A 13,578-nucleotide genomic window follows, 5' to 3' on the forward strand; every position below is an offset into this window, starting at 1 on the left:
TTAGAACCACGACTCGGATTTACCCGGATTCACGAAACTCGGGTGGATTCGGATTTCTGTAGAACCGAACCGCACATCTCTAATCCATATGATTACTACTAAACTCCCCCAAATACTATATACTGAATGGATCTGCACAGATAGTTTTGCAGCAACTTAATTACATACTAATTTTCAAACGTAAGTAACAAAACACTGCAAATCACTTTAATAGCAATGATGTTTTATCCAATAAACAATTTACTCTTACTTGAAAAGTTCAACTATATAATAATAATAATAATAATAATAATAATAATAATAATAATAATAATAATAACAACTTACAAATAACAGCTACAGGGGAAAAAAGCCCTCCCTATTGTGAAGTATATTGATATTAGAAGTTATTGATGAACTCTGTAACTATATGAAACCAGAATAATGTAGATACAGTGTTTTATTATGGTTGTGCAAATTGGAAGTGCCTTCTAATATCTGTAATAATTTACAGTAGGGGGTACATTATTCCTTAAATTACACTAGTTTTCCTAATGATCACTGTAGGATGACGTCTTCTTGATCCTTCCAAATGTAGCGGTTACTGTTATTAATGTTGCACATGTGATCTATGTGCATTATTTATATAATACTAGCTGTTATGCCCAGCATTGTCTGGCTTTTTTTTATTTTCTATCCCAACCCCCTCTCTCTTTCTCTCCATTTCTCTCTTCCCCCACTCTCTCTCCACCAACACTTTCCATCCTACCTCTCTCTCCCCCCTTTTCTCTCGTCCACCACCCCAACACTTTCCACCCACCTCTACTCTATCCACTACTGTCTCTCTATCACTGTGCCCTCACTCTCTCCTGTACATCTCTGTAAATGGTGGGAGGGGTCAGAGCAGGGCCGCAACTAGGGGATGGGCTAGAGGTGCACGTGCACCAGGTGCCAGATTGCAGGGGGTGAAAAAAGCTGACTCAAGGTGGTTTGGGGGCTGCAGACTCAGAAAACGGCCATCCAAAAATGGCCACCGCCAAAGAGGAGACAAATGCTAGAGGTCCTTACTGGCCAGGGGGTTTATGCCAGCCGTCCGCATGGACGAGCAAGGACAAACTTCAGGTACAGGAAGGGAGGGGCGCAAAATTGCTGTCTTGCACCGGGTGACAGATATCCTAGTTTCGGCCCTGGTCAGAGTTTATAACAACTGTCATTACATTCTTACATAATGACATACTTTTTATCAGCAGTTGGTTTTATGATATAGATTTGCATCTGCAGTAGGGCGTAAGATTCTGATTTAAATCTGTTGAGAGAAACAATGGTTTTTCAGATTTAATTGAACTTAATACCATTTGCTCCTGCATTTTACATGTTGAATATGACTTTGGTGTTTATTAATAACACTGTCCAGACACAGACTGTAGATGATATTTCATTAAAGTATTGTGGGTTTAGCATTCAATACTACAGATGAATCCTCATACACTATTGCTGCAGTCGCAGTAAACAGCACTTCTTGGCGTGCCAGGTCCTGTGCAACTTGGCTTGCGCCGAGCATCAACAAATGTGATAAACTGCTTCATGAGACTGCACTTATTAATTTGATATGATACTAGTATGTCTATGTGTCTGAGTCTGAATCTGTATAACAAAATGCTACGATGCAGCGGGCATGTTTTATTTCCACGCCAAGTTCCTCTGTGCTACATATACAGATTAAGTCGCGCACAGATAAGTGTCGTATATCAAATGAATCAGTGCAGTCTTGTGTGGCCATTTGTCACATACATTTGCGACCAAGACACATGTGAAAAAGACGATTGGCACAAGCCGAGTCACGCAGGACTTGGCAGCTCACTCGCTTCGCATGGCATATTTAGACTAGGTCTACATGGACACATCTGTACCACTATCGAGCATCATCTCCTTGCATAAATTAGGCACATAGGGAGAGATGTACTAAGCCTAGTAGAGAGATAAAGTGGAGAGAGATAAAGTACCAACCATTCAGCTCATAACTGTCATGTTACAGGCTGTGTTTGAAAAATGACAGGAGCTGATTGGTTGGTACTTTATCTCTCTCCAAGGCTTAATACATCTCCCCATGTACTACTGTTTTCTCCTGACACCAACCTAATATGTTTACTACTCTTTGCTCACTGAAGCATATGTGTCTCTGGCTAAGCTGGATGCATTCTGAGATGTGTTCACCTCTGCTAGATGCGCAAATTGTCTCTTTTTTTTCTGGCACATTTTGCCTCTGTGCTTTTAACACAAAATGCGCCGAAACTTACATCAGCTGTGTATTTACAAGAGTTGTGACATACTGTATATTAACATCCCTTGTGTAATATCCTTGTGTAATATATGTATTTCCCCTAAAAAAACTAATGAAGCAGACATGTCTATGATGAGAATATTATATACTTTATATGGTCTAATAGGCTTGTAACAAACTAACATGATCCTTACAATGTATGTTTCAGCCTAGGAAAGCTTATGGCTATATTTTTGTTCTCAATGAGGAGAATCATGGATATGGCAACTCATATAATACTGCACAACAATGAAAATGTTTCCGATGTGAAAATAGTTACTTCTAATTGATTTCAGCATGCAAAGAATGAATATGACATTTAAAACTCTCAGTTAGCTCTGAGTTCCGAGATATAGCTCATTTATGACGATGTAGGGGTATTCCTAGTGAAGTGGGCAGAATGGAGAGAATCTTACCAGCAATCTGCATTCCACGCAGAGGGGGTGGGGCCTAATGACCCAATTAAATGAATCAGTTATTTGTCCCCTCCCCTATTCAAATATATGCGATTCACGTGATTACCCCCACAAGATAACTGGGGTGCACTGAGTGACAAGCATAGTGAGTGATTCCACCAAGACATTTCAGCAATGGAAGAAGGATATCAGGGTAGGTGAATCACTACTGTTGAACAGTGACAAGAGATGCCCCAGAAGAGGAGTACAAGCGACAAGCAAAGAGAAAGCACCCCCATGAATAGGCCACTATATTAGATAGTACTTTCGTATGCTGTATGGTTGTTTCGTATGCTGTATGTTTGTTTCGTATGCTGTATGTTTGTTTCATTTTGTGTTCTTATTTGTGATTGTTTGAATTAAAACAACTGTTATTTATTTTCTATCAAGAAAATATCAGATTATTTAAAAATAGCTTTTCACTATGACTATATTACTAATGTAAATACAGTATAGTGCAAGTAGTGTAGCTCAAAAAATAGAGCTAGTAAAAACATTCTGAAATCATTTTAGTTTTTCTTGACCTCAAATTAGTAATGTATGACTATATTTACAAAGGAAACAAATTAAAAGTATTAATTTGTTGTACACTGTAATCAATGAGAGCTACAATTGCAATGTCACTAGATTGATTTATTAAAGAGACAGAACTTGATGATTTTTCCAACAGCCTTCAACTTTTTCACCCTGAGTGTTACAGGGCAGATAATGTTCTATTCTCTGTTATTTATGATGTATTGATTTTGCTTTTATAGTCATCTGGACATTTGTAAAGAGATTATTTGATGATATCTCTCAATTAACAAGTCCCAATAAGAATCTTAAAATTTAGATATTTATTTTCCCAAATGCAGGCTATTGTCCTTTAAATAAAATAATTACTGAGGATCAGAGCTTATAATCAATTTAAATTACATCCAAATAAAAAAGAATGGGGGGGTTTGTATAGACAATGAGCCAATAGTACCTGAAAACAGCTGGGAAGAATCACATGTGAAAAGGCTGTGCCTAGGTTTATCCACTCAGCACACTAATTATCACATTTGCACTTTTGCCATTTTTTCTTGTATCTTTGTGCTGCACTAGACTAACTGAATACTCCCTGGATGGGATGCAGCAAAGGTTGAATTGCGGTTTGACCGCATTTCTCATATACACCAAGCCCATTCCGGGACTTGGTTGCGGTGGGTAACATCATCTTCCTTATGGCGTTACCCTATAGCTGCCTATCGGCTTCTATCGGGAGAGTGCTGAGAGAGGGATCCATCGGATCTCTCCCATCACCAACCACGGTGTGTGCGTCCTTCTGCGAATGTGCAGAAGGACGCTAGAGGGGTTTCTGTGTCATAGACCCAGAAGTCCCTCCATTGCAAAGGGCCACTCTTACAGAGAGAGCGGTACTTTGCGGTGTTCGCCATGCATACCAGTGTTGCTAATGCCGCCGTGCATGTGAAGGGTGGCAGAATGCATCGTATCCTGCTTGCGATGCATCATGCATCCTGCTCCCTGTCCTAACACACCAGATATACAGCAGAATTACAGTACTTGTTATGAAGATGTAATCTTGCATTGAGGACAGCTTGGACCTGATCAACTGATTCCAAATTTCTGAATGTGTTGCAAGTGCAGATCTGTCCTCATACAGTACATCTAGCCTCAATACGCCACACAGCGTGACTTGCCTGGTGTGAGTGAGCCCCCAGGTTCTGCACAACGCTGCTAGCATCGGGTGGCTTTTTTTGATGAAAATGCATCTAAGTCGCAATGACTGTGCTGATTAATTTGATATGTGACAGTTGTTTATCTGTGTGTGACTAAGGCTGTATATGACGCACAACAGAACTTGTAATGAAAAAAGCTGAGCTGCTACATTGTAGCACTTTTTGTACAGTTTCAAGGATTAAAACTGTCTATACACCAAACCAACTTTCCTCCAACCATCCAACTAGTTGGTTGGTTGGAATGAAAAATCCGGTAATGCATGGGAGCAAATCACAATCAGCCATTTGCTTCCATAGTGCAGAGTGAGAGCAGGTTGGGAGGATGGAGGAGCAGACAGTGGAGGGCGCAGGAGCAGGGATTCAAGTAAGTGGGTTTTTTGTGTGTTTGTTCTATAGGCAGACTACTACTGGGGGCACTGCACATAGGGGGACTACTAATGGGGGCACTGCACATAAGGGGGACTACTACTGGGGGCACTGCACATAGGGGGACTACTACTGGGGGCACTGCACATAAGGAGGACTACAACAGGGGGCACTGCACATAAGGGGGACTACTACTTGGGGCACTGCACATAGCGGGGACTACTAGAGGGGCAGTGCACACAAGAGGGACTACTACTGGGAGAAGTGCACATAGCAGGGACTACTACTGGGGGCACTGCACATAGGAGGGACTACTACTGGGGGCACTGCACATAAAGGGGACTACTACTGCAGGCAGTGCACATAGCAGGGACTACTACTGGGGGCACTGCACACAGCGAGGACTACTACTGGGGCTGTGCACATGGCGAGGACTACTACTGGAGGCACTGCACATAGAGGGGACTACTACTGGGGGCACTGCACCTAGGGGGAACCACTGCACATAGGGGGAATTACTACTGGGTTACTGCACATAGCGGGTACTACTAATGGGGGCACTGCACAGAGGGGGTCTACTTTGGGGGCACTGCACAAAGAGGGTACTACTACTGGAGGCACTGCACATAGAGGGGACTACTACTGGAGGCACTGCACATAGAGGGGACTACTACTGGAGGCACTGCACATAGAGGGGACTACTACTGGGGGCAGTGCACATAGGGGGAATACTACTGGGGACACTGCACCTAGGGGGAACTACTACTGGGGGCACTGTACTACTGGGGGCACTGCACAAATGGGGGACTACTACTGGGTGCACTATATAAGGGGCACTACATAGGGGTACCATTATGTGGGGCACTGCATAGGGGGGCACAAAGCATATTCTTGTACATGGGTCCACCACTCTCTAGTTCCGCCACTGCTGCTGCTATTAATGCTGCTGCTACTTCTGGTATTGTTACTACTACTACTACTGCTACTTTTGCAACTGTCACTATAACTACTATTACTGCTGCTAATGCTACTACTATTGCTACTATTGATACTACTACTACTACTACTGATACTATTGCTGCTGCTGCTGTTACTACTATTGCTACTAGCACTAATAGTTCTACTATTGCAACTATTACTGCTACTACTACTACTACGACGACTGCTACTATTAGTACAGCTGCTGCTACTACCACTATCAATATTATTGCTATTACTTTCCATTTTGTTGATTACTAGTTGTAGCCATATTGGTCAATGATTATAGCTAAATGTTCAAGACTTGAGCACAACTGAGCATCGGAGGGATAGAGGGCCTCATTCAGAGGCGGTTGGAGGATGCAAGCGGTCGGTCAGAAACTGGGCGGCCACTTGCATCCTGACCGCCCGCCTCTGTTGCGGTCGTTAGGCTGTGGGTTAACACCCACAGCTCTAACGACTGCTCGGGTGATGGTCGCGATGGTCAGAGACCATCACAAACATCGGGGCTTACGACGAGACCCTACTCTCACTTGTCGTAAGCCCCTTGAGAGCTTCTGGCTCTGTCAGAGCCGGAAGCACTCCACTGACATCACTAGTGATGTCAGTGGGGCCTCCCCCAAACGGCTGGCATTCCCATGGGAACGCCTCCGTTTGGGCTGCCATCCCCCCGGCCCGCCTTCCAAACGCCTTCCGCCTTCCTTTCAATCAACATCGACAGTTCGCCCCCTTTGGAAAGAGACCTGCTACGACCTGCGCTGTCGGTCGTAGCGGGTCTCACGCATGCGCACGAAGGAGCCGGCTCCCTCGTGCGCATGCGCACTAGACAAACATCGAGGCGGCCGTGCAGTCGTAGACCGTACAGCCGCCTCTGAATACAGCCCAGAGAGCTGGTAAAGGTGATCATCACTATCCTGGCTTTAGAGGCTCACCCGGTGTCACTGGAGACCATTAAAGCATCTGCAGAGCATCACAATGTTTTTTTTGCTTTTGCATAAGTTTCTATTCTTGCAAAATAAACATTGTTAATTTAACATCAAGGTCAGTGTAGATATTAGAGGTTTGTTTTGAAAATCATCCAAATAGCTGTCTCAAGGCTGTGTATAGTACATAGGCCACCAGCAAGTTTTACCACAGGTGCTAGGGTTTCTGACCAACATCTGTCTACAAATATATGTGCTGCTAGAAATGCCATTTAAATTACTGTTGCTACTACTACTGATGATACTAAAAGCATTTAGAGACTGGTCTGGCTCTTTGTTGCCATCTGTTGGTCACATACTGTATTTTACTGGCAGAGCTCTATTTTATTTTCAATATCATATTATTTTTAAGCAGCCATACATGGTGAGTCCTTTGTCAATTTGCAAATCAAACCATTAACATCATTACATATATTCCAAAGAGCAATGTCACATACTATTATGAATCACATTCTCATTGTGTGCATTCTGTGCAAAGCAGATAATGCTCAATACTCGAATTAAGCAACCAAGTAATACAATGCAATTCAATGACCCTATTGTTTAAAAACTGTGAGATCAATGTCACAACTGCATCAGAGACTCTGTTTTTTTAGATAACAAATAAGTAATACCTTGAACTACCCTTGCAAAGTACTGCAGAATGCAACCAATTACGTTTTCTGATTTAATTTAAATGTCACTAAGGGGGAGATGCTCTGGAAAGTGATAAATTGCAAAGTGATAAACTACCAGCCACTCAGTTCCTGTCATGTTGCAGGCTGTTTTTAAAAAAATGACAGTTAGGAGCTGATTGATTGGTAGTTTATCACTCTCCAATTTCTCACTTTCCAGAGCTTAGTACATCTGCCCCTAACTTAAAAAAAACATCATAAAAAGTAATTTCAATGCCCGGGGAGAGGATATCAGAAACAGTGAGGGAGATGGCAATAGACAATGAGAGAGGAGAGAGGGAGGGAGATAAAGTGTGGGTGGGAGGGGTAGATCTATAGGCTCCTTAGTGTTAGTTCTTTGTACATGGTGTAGTATGACTGCTCAGGCTTATTCTAAATCTATTTCTTCCTATGATCCTGTACTTGACGTCCTTTACCATTTGCTCCTGCCCCAGAGCTTTGTAGTGTTATTGACTTCAACACTACATTACAAGAAGGGCAAGTGCTATCCCTGAGGGTGACTTCATCTGTGATCCTCCTTCCTCCTACGACTGGAAGTGTGGTGCTTAGCTGAAATATCAAAGCCATGTGCCACACTCCCAATGTACCACTCACATGGTGCTGCTTGATGTTTCTCCTTCTTACTGGTGGCAGGAGTTCCATGTGGGGGAGCTTAAAAACATTGGATTAATAATATTATATCACTCAATCAGTGATTAAGGTGGCCCATTAATCATTGGCACCTAGGGTCAAGTAATACAAAGTGTCTAGGCCACTTGCCCTGACTTCTGTCTGTTCTTGTTGTTAACAACTTAGACATTAGCCTGTGGACTGTGACTTGTGGTATACTGCAGGTGATATACATTACATCGATCTCAGTATTCTGCTCCCACATGAATACTAAAGCTCCTAAGGACTACGTGCCCAGCCCCACTACCAGGTCTGCTTCTGGAGATGATATTACTGTGCAAAGTGATGTAAGATATATTTTTGTTACTCAGAAACAACTAAGACTCTATAGTAATATTCATGTAAATTCAAAATACTTTGAAACACTTCTCTGCTCTCTCTCTCTATGCTTTACATAGATATATGCAGTATATTTCTATACTAGATGTTGTCCTTGATTCTGTCTTGGATTTCACTCTCTCTCACACCTCCTGTCTCTTTCTCTCTCTCATCCTCTCCCAATTCAGTGCTCCCACTCTTCCCCTCTTACTTCATCTCTCTACCCTCTCATGTACATTTCTTTTATGAGTATGATGATGATTTTATTATATAGATTATCATTAGCATTATACTTTATTGGATGTCTTCACCTTCTCACCTCTAAAGAGTTTATTGATATTAGATATACCATATATTTTGTTAAGGAAACCGGTATTGGAAGCCTAAGTCTGGGCTTCCAGTTCCATTGCAGTAGTGCACACACAGATGGCCTAAAGATCTTATGGGCAAGTTTCAGTGTTTGGGTTTAGAATCTGTCGCAAGTCTCGGGAGGATTATGGATGCGGCCCGTATATAGGGAGTTGGCTAGACCTAAGCCTGAGGCGCAGAGTCTAATGTGCCGGTGGTATTCACCAGGGACCCTCGCAAGAAGGTATGGACTTGGCTGTGTCCAACACACAGGTTGCGGACCTCAGGATAGGTTCCCTTATACAGGTGCTGGTAAACTCTGGATGAAGCGGAGAAGACGTACAGCTTAGTCGACCGGCCGGGTTAGAACCAAACAGACTTAGACGGTACCAGGGAGCAGGCGTAAACAGGTCACAGGGAGTAGCCGAAGTCAAAGCCAGATATCAAATGCAGTACCAAGGGTCAGGCGAAATCAGGGTCACAAACGAAGCCAAGGTCAGGAACAGGTAACAGAATGTCACAGGAACGCTGGAGTACGGTAAATGAGCCTATACTCTGGCACTGGTGTGCTCCCAGAATCTTCCTTAAATAAGCAGGGCTACCCCAGTCACTTCCTGTGACATTGCTTAAGGGCGTGTGTATGGCCCTTTAAATTTCCAGCAGGTCGGCGCGTGCGCGCCCTTAGGGAGCCGTGCACGCCTGCATCCATCAGGGGAAGGAGAGGCAGAGGCCAGCGGGGAATGCTGGTGATGCACCACCCACTGCCTCTCCGCAGATCAGACCCAGTAAGTGAGTGCCGGAGTCCGGCGCACTGTGACAGAATCAGAATATAACTTGGCAGTTTAATTTGGGAGTTTTGCTTGAAGAGGATGGTTAGTTTAACTGAAACTCATGAAGCAAACTTGTTTATGTAAATGCATCAGACTGACAAACATTTAGTAATGAGGCAGTAAGCATGCCCAGTGCTAGATTGTCACTAATCTGTCTTCAGAGCATGCTCTATTCTAGTTAATGTCACAACCTGTTCTCTGAGCATGCTCAGTGTTAGGAAATGTCAGAGTTTGTCTTCTGAGCATGCCCAGTGCTAATGTCACTAATTTCTGAGCACTCTCTATGTTAGTGAATGTCACCTCAGACCTGGTTGAAACAGTTATATTTATTAATAAACAGAGAGACAGGAAAGGGATTGAGTGATGTAATGATGAAAAAACTGCATACAATTATATATTAAAAGATCTAGGCTATGTTTATTGATGATATTTTAATGATTTCAAATATCCAACTCCACAGGTATAACAAAACTAATTGGATAGAGAGACACATTACTCATTCAAATGGAATAAGAAAAGATAACCAGCACAGGAAGACCTAGTCTGTATATTTATATGGGCAGAATTTGATTGGTTGGCAGAGTTCACATACATTCCTCATTGTCAACATTATTGATTTTACTCATATTGCAATCCATAAAACTGTATACCCATTGCCTTTCCCTTTTAGTTTACTGTATTACAAATTATCAAAGCAAGAAGGTGCAAAGAAATAACAATAAGCATGACAAATAGGTTCCTAAACAGTGCCTTCATTAATTACAGTATGTACATTTTCTGTTGAGTTTATAATGTACACATGTTAATAACATAGAAAAACATTTTCCGAAAAGGCAAGAATTATGCTTGAAGGTAAAAAAATAAAACATAATCTACATATAGCTTATTTTATCTACTTTTAGCCGACTAAACCTTATTTTAGTCATTTACAGTACATTTCTTTAAACAATTCTGTAAATATTTGTTTCTTCTGAATTTATATAAGATGCCACAATGTCCTCACACATTAAAAACTGTTATACGAAGACAACAAAATCCACTGTTATACAACAAGCTGTTAGATAATTTAACAGAAAAAAGACATTATTGAGAGTATAATTTTGACCATTTGAATTAATATGAAATAAAAATGCTTATTAAAAAATTGCTGCTAATGTATGTAAGGTAAATTATAACAGAATGCTAAATCAATTTAATAAGTGTATATTGCAATAAAAAGTGCAAATTGAAGCTAGAGTAAATATAAAAATTTTAGTAAAATATTCACAGAGAGTTTACTTTGTAGATTTTGGTAATTAAGTCATATATTTAGATTATTGAAGGAAAATGTGCTGTTTTCTTAAATTGTAATAAAAAAAGCAAACAATCAAAAACAAAACTGTATAATGTTGGATTAAATGAAGCATTCAAAATGGCTCTATTCCTAAAATAAAAAAAAGCTATTTAAATATGTTGTTCAAATACAACTGGATATTTAAACATATTAAATAAAACATATTATCCACATTGATTACTGATTAAAAATAAACTTAAACCTAAATGTCTAAAAAAAATTACCATGTAAAACAAAAAGCAACGGGTATGAAAACAATATGGTGGACAAGAATGATGGATTACCGAGGGACTTAAAATTCCATCAGTCAGCAATCAACAAATCTTGTTCTAAGCAGACCAATCAGACTGACCAAATACAAGATGGTTTCCCTAGAAAAACTTGATTGTTCTGCTAAAACACAGATATGTCCATTACTTAACAAACAATTCTCAATATAAATAACTTAATATTGATTATCAAACCCAGGAGATCTTCCATTCACAGTTAGAATAAATAACTGATTGTTATGTATATACAAGTTTACACTTTAAAATTCAGGCTTTTTTATGTAATATCAAAACAAATTCAGCCATAGATTCATGTCCTTGGAGATAAAAAAAAGCATAGCTCTTATGACCTTGAGTTTTTTGAATAATGTGATATATGTCATAAACTATAACTGACCCATTTTCTTCTAATACAAGATAGAAGCTTATTCATTGTGGAGTAAATTATATGAAATGCATTTAAAAAAATATAAACACTTGGATAAAATTATGAAAAACAAAATCACTGACAGCTAAATAATGCTGATAGCTGTCACATCAATTTGCACAAATTAATGGTAGCAGTTCATTTGCTGCAATTCAAATGTGAATCCACCACAACAAAAGCTTTTTTCTAGGAAATGTGGTTATAATTATTTGAATTTAATGATGATGAAAATAGCTGTAAGAAACATTTTTCAATGCTTTAGTAAAATATAAATCCATGTTGTATTTAAGATACATGCCAATACCTATAGCACTATGAATAAAACAGAGCCAAAGCAGTCTTGTTTGCAAAGGCTTGAAATGAGCAAGGCAGACAGGGCAATGACAGCAGAGCCAAAGAACAACTGGCTTAGTGTAGGAGCCCAGCTACTTTCAACCACAACTTGCAGATAGTGACTCCTTTTATAGCCATTGCCTATAAACATTGTATAAGTGGAAGCTGCACCATTGAACTTAAAATACTTATCTTAGCATTTACTATATATATTGTGTAACATTAAATATTTATAGACTTCATGTCCATTAACAGTCAAAGCAAATATTCCCAAAAAGAGCATCCTAAAACCTGCAATTTTTTTTTTCTTCTCATCACAAAAGCCACATACTTTGTAAATCTTTACAGATGCACTGGTATATGAGTTTCATTGAGAAGTTGATTTCCTTTAGGGAATTGCATAACATATATCTACCCAATATCCTAAAGGATTACTAACTACAGCAAATGTAATTTGATTTAATTGTATTACATAAATAAAAAAATCATCGTATGTCCCCTACAGTTCATATATAACGTATCATTGTGTATAATCATAGTAACAAGACAATATACATAATTCATATTTAAGAAGCCCAGAAAAATTAGACTGGCAATATTGATTCTGTTAATTTACAAGTGTTCCTCCACCCTAGGTAAACAAATATATTCTATACATTGTAATATATGTATTTGATATCTATAGTAAACTATAACTATTTAGAGGCCAGATTTGATACAGGTCGCAGAAAGGTTTGTCCCCATATATACTTTAGCTCTTAACTTTTAAACATTGTGCTCATAATAAAATATCCCGCTGTGACATTTCAAGCCTGACACGGCATCAGTCAATAGCACCTGTAAACTGCAGCACAGCGAGCGTACCTACTTTGCTTATGCAGTTTGAATTTTGTACATTTAATCAGCTGCGTTCAGCTCTCACATGCACACATACAATGTCCAAATTGGATTAATGAATCAAAGGCAAGCTAGAAAACAACTGAATGCATTGTAAAATGATTGAAAGCATATATATACAATCAGTAAATAAATGCAGCCAATGTTTCTATACATGTGAACACAAATTTCTATCTGAAAGCCAGATAAACAGATTTATAGAGTTCAGCATCAGAATAAATGTGCTGTTTTGGCTTCACTACAGGATAATAATTGTTTCTTGCATGCAAACTTTGTTTCAATTTATTCAAAGATAACCTACCTGATACAGATGAGTCTCTATGACCAGGGTTCATTTTTTGTTCATTTCAGCAGCACACAGTAGAAATTCAGCTGTTCTCAACACCAATTCAGCTCAGTACAGCCCTAATTCAGCAGTCTCAACCTCCACATCAACATTTAGACACACCTCTCTCTATGTCATTTGCTATTCTGTAGATCTCAGGAATAAATGAAAAGGACCTGAGCTGAACAAAATATGGATATATTCCGTTACTTCCTCATATGTGAACATCCAGCCCCATAAAATTCACTTTCAATTTTGTTAACAGAAAATTTGCTATTGATTGTACAAATTAAATGTCAAAAAAGAAAATCCACTGATCTGCGTGCCTTATTGGTGAATGTTCTTGTAAAGGC

The 13,578-nt window shown here is 39.8% G+C and overlaps 1 protein-coding gene across 1 annotated transcript in view; it reads right to left on the reverse strand.

Moving 5' to 3' along the window:
• The window catches only part of SLC6A1 (solute carrier family 6 member 1), a 202,994-nt gene extending 189,677 nt beyond the window's left edge, over window positions 1–13,317 (reverse strand). The window contains exon 1 of the mRNA XM_088472723.1: window positions 13,202–13,317. The gene's annotated coding sequence lies outside the window, so the exon portion shown is untranslated. The remainder of the gene's footprint in view (window positions 1–13,201) is intronic.
• Between the last annotated feature and the right edge of the window lie 261 nt (window positions 13,318–13,578).

The sequence above is a fragment of the Taudactylus pleione genome, unplaced genomic scaffold (assembly GCF_031769625.1).
Source record: "Taudactylus pleione unplaced genomic scaffold, aTauple2 ptg000128l, whole genome shotgun sequence".
In the NCBI taxonomy this organism is placed as follows: Eukaryota; Metazoa; Chordata; class Amphibia; order Anura; family Myobatrachidae; genus Taudactylus; species Taudactylus pleione.